This window comes from Lampetra planeri, chromosome 52, assembly GCF_965212315.1.
Source record: "Lampetra planeri chromosome 52, kcLamPlan1.2.h2, whole genome shotgun sequence".
NCBI classification, from domain to species: Eukaryota; Metazoa; Chordata; class Hyperoartia; order Petromyzontiformes; family Petromyzontidae; genus Lampetra; species Lampetra planeri.
Genome location: NC_136158.1, coordinates 1,094,964 through 1,108,406, shown reverse-complemented (window position 1 = coordinate 1,108,406; position 13,443 = coordinate 1,094,964).

The window sequence follows — 13,443 nt, the reverse complement described above, 5'->3', positions numbered from 1 at the left end:
CACCGCTGATGTTTTACGCACCGCCACCAGCTGAAGAGGTCCTGGTCCGAGTGACCGTGACCGGCGCCGTCTCGCTCCCCCCCCCCACCTCGAGCTTGTGCACAATCACCCATTACCGCTCCTTCTGCCTACTCTTCCCCCCATTGCACTGGAGCGAGAGGCGCCCATCTCCCTGTCGAGTTTCCGCTCCTCCTTCAAGACCCCCCCCCCCACCGCATCTCTTCTCCCTGGCCCCCTCCTTAGGCACCCCCCTCCCCCCAGTAATTCCCGTGCCCACTGAACCTCTCCCATTCCTAGTCACCAAATCACCTTCAGCTCCCATCGTGGTATCACTCACAGCCCTCGTGTAAAGCGCCTTGGAAGAAGGCGCTGTGTGAATGAAAGATAAGGTGGTGGGTCTGGGATGAGGTTCGGAGCGAGATGCGCTAACCACTGCGCCACCGCTCCCCCCACCCGCCACGCGCGTTGACTCCGCAAACTCCCCCTGACGGAGAAGGGCAGAGGAATCGTCAGGGTCGGGATGGAACCCACGACCTCCTGCACACCAGGCGAGGTAGTCAACATTTCCTCGCCACCGTGATGATGATGAGAGAGAGACACGCAGACTCCAAACATACAGCAGCAGGCGTCAGGGTCGGGATCAAACCCACGACCTCCTGTACACCAGGCGAGGTAGTTAACATCTCCTAGCCACCGTGATGATGATGAGAGAGAGACACACAGACCCTAAACATACAGCAGCAGGCGTCAGGGTCGTGATCGAACTCACGACCTCCTGCACACCAGGCGAGGTAGTTAACATCTCCTCGCCACCGTGATGATGATGAGAAAGAGACACGCAGACTACAAACATACAGCAGGCATCGTCAGGATCGGGATGGAACCCACGACCTCCTGTATACCAGGCGAGGTTGTTAACATCTCATAGCCACCGTGATGATGAGAGAGACACGCAGACTCCAAACATACAGCAGGCATCGTCAGGGTCGGGATGGAATCCACGACCTCCTGCATACCAGGCGAGGTAGTTAACATCTCCTAGCCATCGTGATGATGATGAGAAAGAGACACACACACAGACCCTAAACATACAGCGGGCATCGCTAGGATCGGGATGGAACCCACGACCTCCTGCATACCAGGCGAGGTTGTTAACATTTCCTAGCCACCGTGATGATGATGAGAGAAACACGCAGACTCCAAATATACAGCAGACATCGTCAGGGTCGCGTATAGTGTATAGTGTAGTGTATAGTGTAGTAGTGTATAGTGTAGGGTATAGTGTAGGGTATAGTGTATATTAATGTATAGTAGTGTATGGTGTATATTAATGTATTGTAGTGTATAGTGTAGTGTATAGTGTAGTAGTGTGTAGTGTAGTGTATAGTGTAGTGTATAGTCTTAATTTAGGAGCTTTCGTGACTGCAGGAATTATTCTTTGGTTCTTTTCGGTTAAGTCACGTCTAAAAATAAAATAATAAATTATGTTATTTTAATTTATTATTTTATTTTTAGACGTGACTTAACCGAAAAGAACCAAAGAAGAAGAGTAGTGTATAGTGTAGTGTATAGTGTAGTAGTGCTAGAGTCTGTCGCCAGGGAGAGGGAGGTGTGGACCACCACGGACTCAACGCGCTGCTGCCACCACGACCCTCGCCTGGACGAGCGGGAGAGGAAGAGCTTCATAGCTCATCGGATTCCTCCTCCTCCCCCCGCCCGCCCGCTCGCTCACGACTCCGCATCGAGAGCTGCTCCCGTGAGCGATGGCTCCATCGCGGGTTATTTTCTCTCCTCTACCCTCCTCCCCCCCCCCCTCGCGGGCTCCACACTCATTCATTTGGAGCGCGCGGTGTTAAAATCCTATTACGCCGGTGACGAATGGAGCGGGGAGGGGGATGGGGGCCGGCCAGAGGGGGGAGAAAAACCAATCTGGAGTCAGCCTCCGAATAAATCAGTAACGTCGCTGGAACAGTGCGGCCACCAAGCCCCCCCCCCCCCATCAACCCCCCCCCCCCCATCTACCCCCCCACCTACCCCCCCCACCTACCCCCCCCCACCAACCACCCCCCCCACCACCAACCCCCCCACCAACCCCACCACCCCCCACCTACCCGCCCACCAACCCCCCCACCACCAACCCCCCCCACCAACCACCCCCCACCTACCCCCCCACCACCTACTCCCCCACCACCCCCCCCACCTACTCCCCCCACCAACCCCCCCCACCACCGCCCCCCACGCTACTACCCCGAGGTGACAAATACCCAGACCGCCACAGTGATTTTGCCAAATTTCGCTGTGGTGGCACTCGCTTCTCTGTCTGTGTGTGTGTGTTTGTGTGTGTGTCTGTGTGTCTGTGTCTGTGTGTGTGTCTATTTGTGAATGTGTGTGTGTGTGTTTGTGTCTGTGTGTGTCTGTGTGTGTGTCTGTGTGTGTGTGTGTCTGTGTGTGTCTGTGTGTGTGTTTGTGTGTCTAGTCACGATTATCTGAACCGGTCCTGTGCCTCCCCTAGGTCGACTCAGCCTTAAATGAGTACCTGGTGCGGTGTGCAAACATCGCCACTGGGGAGACAAAGGCGGCCGGGCGTGGTGCTGGCCACCCACCCCCTCGTGTACCGTTCTGGCCTTCAATGATGCTCGCTAACAGCACTTGCCCCTACAGTCTGTTAAGGCTATACGGGGGATCTTTTTATCTGTGTGTCTGTCTGTGTCTGTGTGTCTGTATGTGTGTGTCTGTGTCTGTCTATGTCTGTCTGTGTGTGTCTGTGTGTGTCTATGTCTGTGTCTGTGCCTGTGTGTGTCTGTGTGTGTGTGTCTGTCTGTCTGTGTGTGTCTCTCTGTGTCTGTGCCTATCTCTGTCTGTGTGTGTCTGTGTGTGTCTATGTCTGTGTCTGTGCCTGTGTGTGTCTGTGTGTCTGTCTGTCTGTGTGTGTCTCTCTGTGTCTGTGCCTATCTCTGTCTGTGTGTGTCGGTCTGTGTCCGCGGTGGTGGATCAGTCAGCGCTACGCTGCGCTGCGAACCTGGCGACCCGGGTTCGATTCTCGCTCACGGCAAACACCGGCACCGGTACTGGGCCTCCCCTAAGTCGACTCAGCCTCGAATGAGTACCTGGTGTGGTGTGTAGCAAACATCGTTACCGGGGAGACAAAGGCGGCCGGGCGTGGTGTTGGCCACCCACCCCCTCGTGTGCCGTGCCGGCCTTCATAGGTGCTACTCGCTAACAGCACTTGCCCCTACAGTTTGTTACAGGCTATACGGGGGGTCTTTGTCTTGGTGTCGCCGTGTCTCTGCAACTCGCATTTCCACGCACGGTGAACCCCATGTGCTAACAAAACGGATAAACATAAAATAATCATTAAGAGAATGAAGGCGTTCTTAATGGAATCGGCTTTCACGGGTCTGGATACCATTCTCCCCCTTTCCCCATTCGTATGTGTGTATGTGTGTGTGTATGTATGTGTGTATGTGTGTATGTGTGTGTGTACGTATGTGTGTATGTGTGTATGTGTGTGTGTACGTATGTGTGTATGTGTGTATGTGTGTATGTGTGTGTGTGTACGTATGTGTGTATGTGTGTATGTGTGTGTGTACGTATGTGTGTATGTGTGTATGTGTGTGTGTACGTATGTGTGTATGTTGAACTTCTTTCGCACCGTACGTAGCTAACCGTGCTAATCCGAAGTGCAATGCTGAGTCTATGGGTAGTGTTGATTCTATGGGCAGTGTTGTGTGTATGGGTAGTGTTGATTCTATGGGCAGTGTTGAGTCTATGGGTAGTGTTGAGTCTATGGGCAGTGTTGAGTCTATGGGCAGTGTTGAGTCTATGGGCAGTGTTGAGTCTATGGGTAGTGTTGAGTCTGTGGGCAGTGTTGAGTCTATGGGTAGTGTTGAGTCTATGGGCAGTGTTGAGTCTGTGGGCAGTGTTGAGTCTATGGGTAGTGTTGAGTCTATGGGCAGTGTTGAGTCTGTGGGCAGTGTTGAGTCTATGGGTAGTGTTGAGTCTGTGGGCAGTGTTGAGTCTATGGGTAGTGTTGAGTCTGTGGGCAGTGTTGAGTCTATGGGTAGTGTTGATTCTATGGGCAGTGTTGTGTGTATGGGTAGTGTTGATTCTATGGGCAGTGTTGAGTCTATGGGTAGTGTTGAGTCTATGGGTAGTGTTGAGTCTATGGGCAGTGTTGAGTCTATGGGCAGTGTTGAGTCTGTGGGCAGTGTTGAGTCTATGGGTAGTGTTGAGTCTATGGGCAGTGTTGAGTCTGTGGGTAGGGTTGAGTCTATGGGCAGTGTTGATTCTATAGGCAGTGTTGAGTCGATGGGTAGTGTTGAGTCTATGGGCAGTGTTGAGTCTATGGGCAGTGTTGAGTCTGTGGGCAGTGTTGAGTCTATGAGTAGTGTTGATTCTATGGGCAGTGTTGAGTCTATGGGTAGTGTTGAGTCTATGGGCAGTGTTGATTCTATGGGCAGTGTTGAGTCTATGGGTAGTGTTGAGTCTATGGGCAGTGTTGAGTCTATGGGCAGTGTTGAGTCTATGGGTAGTGTTAAGTCTATGGGCAGTGTTGAGTCTATGGGCAGTGTTGAGTCTATGAGCAGTGTTGAGTCTATGAGCAGTGTTGAGTCTATGGGCAGTGTTGAGTCTATGGGTAGTGTTGAGTCTATGGGTAGTGTTGAGTCCTTGGGCAGTGTTGAGTCTATGGGTAGTGTTGAGTATATGGGCAGTGTTGAGTCTATGGGTAGTGTTGAGTCTATGGGCAGTGTTGAGTCTATGGGCAGTGTTGAGTCTATGGGCAGTGTTGAGTCTATGGGTAGTGTTGAGTCTATGGGTAGTGTTGATTCTATGGGCAGTGTTGTGTGTATGGGTAGTGTTGATTCTATGGGCAGTGTTGAGTCTATGGGTAGTGTTGAGTCTATGGGCAGTGTTGAGTCTATGGGCAGTGTTGAGTCTATGGGCAGTGTTGAGTCTATGGGCAGTGTTGAGTCTATGGGCAGTGTTGAGTCTATGGGTAGTGTTGAGTCTATGGGTAGTGTTGATTCTATGGGCAGTGTTGTGTGTATGGGTAGTGTTGAGTCTATGGGCAGTGTTGATTATATGGGCAGTGTTGAGTCTATGAGCAGTGTTGAGTCTATGGGCAGTGTTGAGTCTATGGGTAGTGTTGAGTCTATGGGCAGTGTTGAGTCTATGGGTAGTGTTGAGTCTATGAGCAGTGTTGAGTCTATAGGTAGTGTTGAGTCTATGGGCAGTGTTGAGTCTATGAGCAGTGTTGAGTCTATGAGCAGTGTTGAGTCTATGGGCAGTGTTGAGTCTATGAGCAGTGTTGAGTCTATGGGCAGTGTTGAGTCTATGGGCAGTGTTGAGTCTATGGGTAGTGTTGAGTCTATGGGCAGTGTTGAGTCTATGGGTAGTGTTGAGTCTATGAGCAGTGTTGAGTCTATGGGTAGTGTTGAGTCTATGGGCAGTGTTGAGTCTATGGGTAGTGTTGAGTCTATGGGCAGTGTTGAGTCTATGGGTAGTGTTGAGTCTATGAGCAGTGTTGAGTCTATGGGCAGTGTTGAGTCTATGGGCAGTGTTGAGTCTATGAGCAGTGTTGAGTCTATGGGCAGTGTTGAGTCGATGGGCAGTGTTGAGTCTATGGGCAGTGTTGAGTCTATGAGCAGAGTTGAGTCTATGGGCAGTGTTGAGTCTATGGGCAGTGTTGAGTCGATGGGCAGTGTTGAGTCTATGGGCAGTGTTGAGTCTATGAGCAGAGTTGAGTCTATGGGCAGTGTTGAGTCTATGGGCAGTGTTGAGTCTATGAGCAGAGTTGAGTCTATGGGCAGTGTTGAGTCTATGGGCAGTGTTGAGTCTATGGGCAGTGTTGAGTCTATGAGCAGAGTTGAGTCTATGGGCAGTGTTGAGTCGATGGGCAGTGTTGAGTCTATGGGCAGTGTTTATTCTATGGGCAGTGTTGAGTCTATGGTGCAGTGTTTATTCTATGGGCAGTGTTGAGTCTATGGGCAGTGTTGAGTCTATGAGCAGAGTTGAGTCTATGGGCAGTGTTGAGTCTATGGGCAGTGTTGAGTCTATGGTGCAGTGTTTATTCTATGGGCAGTGTTGAGTCGATGGGCAGTGTTGAGTCTATGGGTAGTGTTGAGTCTATGAGTCAGTGTTGAGTCTATGGGCAGTGTTAGTCTATGTACGTATGTTGAACTTCTTTCACACCGTACTTAGCTATATCTGGCCGCTCTGGTAGGGAGTCACTCGCTCACCCACGCAGACAGCGGCAGGGCTCCAAACTTCGCCTTCCATCTCGGGCGACCAATTTTGTTTAATTCCATCACATCAGAGACCAGGGATTGTGTTCGGGGTGAGGTGGTGGTGGGGTCCACGCGCCGATGCACAAACTCCCCCCTCCTCCTCCATCATTGCTGGATAATTATCCTAGTAGCACAATTAGCTACATGTGTAGCTACTTGTGCTACTACATATGTAGCTACTACATACGTGTAGCTACTACATATGTAGCTACACACATGTAGTAGCTACTACACATGTAATAGGTACAGGGTCCCGCACTTTCAAGGGCCCCGCGCTAAATGCTGTCAAGCTATCAATTCCGATTCAATGATTCTGCACTTGCTCTATTACTATAGTACTATACCGCCTTCAACTTTTACGAACGACCGGGTGTTAAGGTCGTATTATCTGGCCGCGTGTAGTAAATAAAAAGAATACAATTACTTTACTGTGCGAGTTAAAAAAGTCGTGTTTTAATATTTACGTGCTTTCTATTTATTTAGGGCCCATTTTTAACATCATGCTACAGCCCCCCCCCCCCCACTCGGGATGTAGCAGAAGCCCATGAATCGAGGAGCGAGTGAGTGGCGAAGGGGTTAAGAGCAGACTCCATTTATATGATAATGTGGAGGCGCTAATCCAGTGTCGAATGCTTTTTTGGGGGGTGCCGTGGGTGGTGGTGGAGGCACGGGGTACATCTGTAGCGTCATCGCCACCATCCCTCCCCAGAGCCATCATCATATTTCTCGTTTCCATCATCATCGTCATCGCCATCATCACACCGTTGTTGTTGTCGTCTAGAACTACACCCAGGCCACCACCATCGTTAACTGCTGCTGCTGCTGCTGCTCCAATCGTCATCGCTGGCGTTGTCCAAATCATCACAAATCCCCCATTGCCATCATCATCATCATCCCATTGTCATAAACATCATCCCATTGTCATCATCATCATCTCATTGTCATCATCATCATCATCCCATTGTCATAATCATCATCCCATTGTCATCATCATCATCCCATTGTCATCATCATCATCCCATTGTCATCATCATCATCCCATTGTCATCATCATCATCCCATTGTCATCATCATCATCCCATTGTCATCATCGCCATCGTCATTATTTATTGAACAGGGCTGCACCTACACCGCCGTTACTGATGCTAGTCACGTCATCCTCCATATCACCACCACCACCATCCACAACCACCACCATCGCCGCCGCCACCACCACCACCATCAAGCACAACCCTCATCACCACCACCACGCACAACCACCACTATCGCCGCCACCACCATCGATCACGACCATCGCCACCACCACCGCCCGAGTGGAGGTGTCTCCTGCGGGCTGTGTAAACTGAACACATCAGCGACACGCGGCCGATGTTGAGATGAAATCCGTTTCAATGTTGACGTCGGCAATGCCAACAACGCAGCGTGTGCACGGGGAGCAGCCGGGACCTTCCTGCCGGCCCTGCCGCTCGCCGGCTGCTGCTGCTGCTCATATCATGCTGCTGCTGCTGCGCTGCTGCTGCTGCTACTGCTGCTGCTGCTGTGCTGCTGCTGTTGTGATTTCGATTCGAAATACACAAAGTCACCAGCAAACAAATGAAAATAAACGCTACAAATCCACGCGCTGTGGCGCTACAAGCACCGCGTACAACACGAATGAAAAGTCACGTGGTGGTTGTGGTGGTGGTGGTCATCGCGCACGCCATGGTGACGAGCGAGCGCTTCAGAAGGTGAACACCACGAGGGTGCCGTCCACGCTGGTACAGAGAGGGGCTTGTCCGGCTCCCCAGCGTTCGAAGAAGACGTGCTGCACATCACCGGCATGTGTGTAGTACGTGTGCTCCAGCCGGAGCCGCGCCTTGAGCAGGCCCCTGAACACTGGAAGCAGCACAGAGCAGCCGTCAGTGTCACTTTGCAGCATCTTCTTCTCGTTCTGTACACCGCCATCTTCGCCTGAGCACAGGCGGAGTTGGCGAGGTCATGGCACTAGAGACACACAGAGATACACAGAGAGAGAGAGAGGGGAGAGAGAGAAGATCAGCCTGGGCATCTTTCACGCTCTGGTCGGAGCCAGGATGTGGACCGGAGTTCCGCCATGATCGCGGCTGACCCACGCCGTGCCGGCCTTCAAGGAGCAGTGGGCGATGGAGGAGGCCGTGTGCTCGGTGGCAGATGACGGGGAGCTCTGCGTGCAGTTGTGAGCTACCCGTCAGAGGCCGTAAAACTGCGAGGAGGGCTGGGTGCAGATGCAGCACTTGTCGTAGTTAAAACAACTACGTACATAGAAAACAGGGGGAGCATAGACATAGAGCAGGGAGAGAGGGGGTAGAGAGAGAGAGAGAGAGAAGGGGTAAGGAGAGCAGAGCGTGAAATATTTCATTTAAAAAAAGGGGGGGGGGAAGTTTACATAAAGCAAAGCATGAAAAAAAAAACGAAATGATGAACGAAGCAAAGTGCCGACTACACCGAGCATCTTCTAGTTTCCTCTGCATCGTAAAAAAAGAGAAAGAGAGCGAGGGGAGATGTGAGAGAGAGAGAGAGCGAGGGGAGAGCGAGGGGAGACGTGAGAGAGAGAGAGAGCGAGGGGAGAGCGAGGGGATACGTGAGAGAGAGAGAGAGCGAGGGGAGAGCGAGGGGAGATGTGAGAGAGAGAGAGAGCGAGGGGAGAGCGAGGGGAGAGCGAGGGGAGAGCGAGGGGAGATGTGAGAGAGAGAGAGAGCGAGGGGGTTTCGTGAAGCCAGCGATCACTCAATTAGCGGCAATGTGATCGCTGTCCCCTGCTGGGGGGTGGTGGTTGTGGTGGTGCCGTGCGGAATCCGTGGCCCGGACTTCCCATTGCTCCGAGCTCCACTCCGGAGTGGAGTGGAGCTCTCCAGGAACTCGTCCTGCCTCGGCACACGAAGACAGCAGCAGCAGCGGCGAGATGCTTCAGGGGCAGTTCTCTTCATCGCAAGGGCCCCCTACGGACCACTGGTACCCCCCCCCCACACACGCTAGTGGCCCCCTGATGGCCTTTTAGCGCGGCCCATGATATGGGAGCCTCCCCATGACAATACACACCTCCCCGTCGTCGTCATCATCATTGTGCTGCTGCTGAACTTGAACTTGATAGTCCCAACAAGTGTCAACATTTTTCGATTTAAAGCTTTCGTGACTGCAGGGATTCATCTTCTTGGTTCTTTCGGTAAAGTCACGTAGAAGGGAAGTAATACAATAATAATTATATTATATTAATTTATTCTATTATTTTATTATGTTTTATTTTTTATTATTGTATTACTTCCCTTCTACGTGACTTTACCGAAAGAACCAAGAAGATGTCAACATTTTGTTTGAAGCATTCTGTATGAACGTACAGGCAACCAGTAACGTAAACAAAACTTGGCCAATTCGTTACTAACAACGAAGCGGGACTTTCGCCTGACCAGTATTACCGTTCTCATGATAACGGTTTTTGAGTTGGATTGCGTAAGTGTATAAATGTGGTCGTGGGTTCGAGGTAGCGAGATGTTGACTCCCTCGCCTGCTATGCAGGAGGTCGTGGGTTCGATCCCAACCCTGACGCCCTGCTGCTGTATATTTGGAGTTTGCGTGTCTCTCTCTCTCATCATAATCACGGTGGCTAGGAGATGTTAACTACCTCGCCTGGTATGGAGGAGGTCGTGGGTTCGATCCCGATCGCGACCCTGACGCCTGCTGCTGTATATTTGTAGTTTGCGTGTCTCTCTCTCTCATCATAATCACGGTGGCTAGGAGGTGTTAACTACCTCGCCTGGTATGGAGGAGGTCGTGGGTTCGATCCCGATCGCGACCCTGCTGCTGTATATTTGTAGTTTGCGTGTCTCTCTCTCTCCCCGTGGATTTTTCTCCAGGTCCTTCGGTTTTTCCCTCCACATTTAGAATCAGCGTCACGCGTTGTCGACTATTTGGCTGCTGTACATTTCCACGCGATAATGATGATGATGCTTATGAAGCCACCACACTTCACGTGTGTGTGGCCCCATCGTTTGGCATGGCCAGGTCGCCTATTGAAAGAGATCTTCCCCAGCAGCTCAGTGGGGATGGTTGGGGGGGAGGGCCTTGCCTGGTGAAACTAAAATAAAATTTCGATTTAAAGCTTTCGTGACTGCAGGGATTCATCTTCTTGGTTCTTTCGATAAAGTCACGTAGAAGGGAAACAATAAAAGACTAAAAATAAAACATAATTAAATAATTCTCACGAGACGCTGTCTCCCCGACAGACCTGTTCTTCACCTGAGGACGGCTGCTTGCGTTGTGACCGAAACGTCGTGAGAATTATTTTATTATGTTTTATTTTTATTATTTTATTACTTCCCTTCTACGTGACTTTACCGAAAGAACCAAGAAGATGAAACTAAAATTGTTGAGTTGAGTTGATTCGCACCGTCGCTAACCAGGGCAGGCGCAGTGAGCGCGTGGCGCGGCGTACGTCTGGGACGGCGAAGGCGAGCGAGCGGTATGGTGCGAAAGAAGTTTCAGCGAACCCGCCACCGCCGTCGCGCAAAAGTCCCTTCTCTAAAAAAATAAGAATTCATAATTCATAATCATTTCATTTTAAATCGAGCCTCATTCGTGCAATTACACCCCCCGCCCCCCTTGGCACATAACGTTGCCACGTCAATTAGTCGGTTCCCGTATGCTGATGATACAAAAACTAACCCCATTCCCCCCCCCCACTTATGTAGCAATTAAAAAAACGAATACATAAACATAGGGAGAGAAAAAATGGCACGCGTTTAGGGGAACCATTTAGCCGTGTTTAGGAGAACCTTCACAAGGAGGGGTGGTGGTGGTGGAGTGGCCAATAACAGTTACGAGCCAGTTGGACCGTAAATATGAATGCCTATTTTCCAGCGTATCTCTGGCAAATAAATAGGCCTTAAATGGCACCTCTTTTGGCGCGAGATAGCGGAACCCTGCGGTTTAGCTAATCATAAATACTTACATGTAATTTTTATATCCCGTGGCGGACCACGTGATCAAATTTATAGTGCGCTGGGCGGGCAACGCGAGGTCACGTGCCACATCATGATCACTGTTCGACCGACGAAGCACAGAAGCAGATCGATTCAAACAAACCGATGGGGTCGCCCTCGTGGCCAAAGCCACAAAAAGCCACAAAAAAGCCACAGAAAGCCACAAAAAGCCACGAGAAGCCACCGCCGCGGCCGCCAAAGCACCGCTGGCAATGCCCCCTTCCGTGCCACCTTCCGTGCCCTCGCGCCCGAGCCTGCGACGGCTACGGGCAGCAGCAGCAGCAGTTGCAGGAGCAGATGCGAGATGTCACCGAAAAATGTAAAACGATGAAAATATATTGACAGATTGCCATCAGTTACCATCACAAAGACCCCCTCCCCCTCTCCACGGTACAGTCTTAACAGACTGTAGGGGCAAGCGCTGTTAGCGAGTAACACCTATGAAGGCTGGCACGGCACACGAGGGGGTGGGTGGCCAGCAACCACGCCCGGCCGCCTTTGTCTCCCTCGTGGCGATGTTTACTACACACCGCACCAGCTACTCATTTTAGGCTGAGTCGCGCTAGGGGAGGCCCAGGACCGATTCAGATAATAATCGTCACTGGTGCTGGCCGTGAGCGGGAATCGAACTCGCGTTCGCCGGGTTTGTAGGCGCAGCGTAGCGCTAACCGCTGCACCACCGCTGCACCACCGCCATCGTCATCTCCATCAATGCGCAATCCCCCGCGAGTGATGGACGCGGGATGGAGGAGGTCAAAGGTGAACATCGAAATAGAGCCGCGGTAGAGCGAGCGCGCCGTAGGTGGACTGGACGCGTGGAATCACGGCCTGGCTAGAGGGAGGGAGGGCGGGGGGGGGTTACATAATGTGGCGCTCGGCACTAAAGGTTACAGCACTCCAGCCAGCCGGGCCGGAGAGAGAGACAGACAGAGAGACAGAGACAGACAGAGAGACAGAGAGACAGAGAGAGACAGACAGAGACACAGACAGACAAGAGAGACAGAGAGAGAGACAGAGACACAGAGACAGACAGAGAGACAGACAGAGACAGACAGAGAGACAGACAGAGACAGACAGAGACAGACAAAGCAACAGAGAGACAGACAGAGACAGACAGAGACAGACAGAGAGACAGAGAGACAGACAGTGAGACAGAGAAAGGACAGACAGAGAGACAGACAGAGACAGACAATTTATTGGGATTCTGTCCGGGGGGTGAAAGAGCTTTGTAGCTTTTCGGATTCCTCCCGCACTATAAATACAGATTCTGATTTCCCAATTGTCACGACTTGCTGACTTGCACGTGAGCTGCGTGGCAACCCGAGGCAGCTTGTTGTGTGTTGCAGCAGCGACATCGACGACGACGACCAAACAACGTTGGCCCCACGTTGGACGCGACCCTGGCCACGCTTGGCCACCCCCCAGCCAAGTAGGTGGACGTGAGAGACCAACTCTGCTGCTCGCTCGCTCAGGTAGTCGGGGGGGCAGGGTGTGTGCGTACAGGGTGTGAGTGAGTGTACAGGGTGTGTGTGTGTGGGGGGGTGTTGGGGGGGCAGGGGGGGTGTGTGTGTACAGGGTGTGTGTGTGTGGGGGGGTGTTGGGGGGGCAGGGTGTGTGTGTACAGGGTGTGTGTGTGTGGGGGGGTGTTGGGGGGCAGTGTGTGTGGGGGTGTGTACAGGCTGTGAGTGTGTGTGTGGGTACAGGGTTTGAGTGTGTGTGTGTGGGGGGCGGGGTGTGTGGGGGGGTGTACAGGGTGTGAGTGTGTGTGGGGGGGCGGGGTGTGTGTGTGTGGGGGCGGTGTGTGTGTGGGGTGTGTACAGGGTGTGAGTGTGTGTGGGGGGGTGTTGGGGGGGCGGGGGTGTGTGGGGGTGTGTACAGGGTGTGAGTGTGTGTGTGGGTACAGGGTGTGAGTGTTTGTGTTTGGGGACGGGTGTGTGGGGGTGTGTACAGGGTGTGAGTGTGTGTACAGGGTGTGTGTGTGTGGGGGGTGTTGGGGGGGCGGGGTGTGTGGGGTGTGTACAGAGTGTGAGTGCGTGTGTGGGTACAGGGTGTGAGTGTTTGTGTGGGGGGGTGTACAGGGTGTGAGGTGTGTGTGGGGGGGCGGGGTGTGTGTGTGTGGGGGGCGGTGTGTGTGTGGGGTGTGTACAGGGTGTGAGTGTGTA